We start from the raw sequence: 658 nt of genomic DNA, 5'->3' as shown, positions 1-658 counted from the left end.
GATTTTTAAATTTGTACACCATAGTCCAACACCGGCATCTCTACATTAATGAAATGGGGATGTGGGACGGAAAGTTCAGTTAGTGATCGAAGGAGGGAGAGAAATCTCTGAGAACGGGTGGATTTGAATTCTGACATATGAAACACAGAGATGTGAGCGAGCAGAATTTGAAGGGAAAAGATCATCACCTTGGAGAAAATTACCATGTTAAAACAACTGATTCCTTTATGTTTCACAAAAACTGGGGCAGATAGAGCAATTACTGCCGTGACTCGGATTCGAACCGAGGTTGCTGCGGCCACAACGCAGCGTACTAACCACTATACGATCACGGCATTTCACAGACGCGAACTGTGACAGCAGGCAATAAGTACAGTATTATAGGAAATGTTAGGTGGCGTACCAAATGCACAATATCAGTGCTTAGCGAAAAGTGGCACATCTGTGGGAACTCAGAATGGGCTGACCGTTTAATATCGGTTCCCCCAGTGGCTGTGGTGATTCCATCATTAATATGCTGAAGGCTGAGATAAATAGATTTCTCCAAAACATCAAAAACTCCGGGGACAGTGCAGGTGTGGCTGAAATGTATGCTTCAATAGTAATGCAGTTTAACATCGGCTACTTCACCAGTTTCCCCCCACAAGGCAGTAACCAC

At 44.1% G+C, this 658-nt stretch overlaps 1 non-coding gene across 1 annotated transcript; it reads right to left on the bottom strand.

Annotated features, from left to right (window-relative positions):
* Positions 1-263: 263 nt before the first annotated feature.
* On the bottom strand, positions 264-335 carry trnah-gug (transfer RNA histidin (anticodon GUG)). The gene has a single exon. It is a non-coding gene; the product is annotated as a tRNA-His (tRNA).
* Between the last annotated feature and the right edge of the window lie 323 nt (positions 336-658).

The sequence above is a fragment of the Chiloscyllium plagiosum genome, unplaced genomic scaffold (genome assembly GCF_037043375.1).
Source record: "Chiloscyllium plagiosum isolate Xiang-an unplaced genomic scaffold, Cpla_swu_hap1 HiC_scaffold_22, whole genome shotgun sequence".
Lineage (NCBI taxonomy): Eukaryota > Metazoa > Chordata > Chondrichthyes > Orectolobiformes > Hemiscylliidae > Chiloscyllium > Chiloscyllium plagiosum.
Note: the sequence above shows the minus strand (reverse complement) of the source record. Positions and strands in the feature narration are given on the sequence as shown.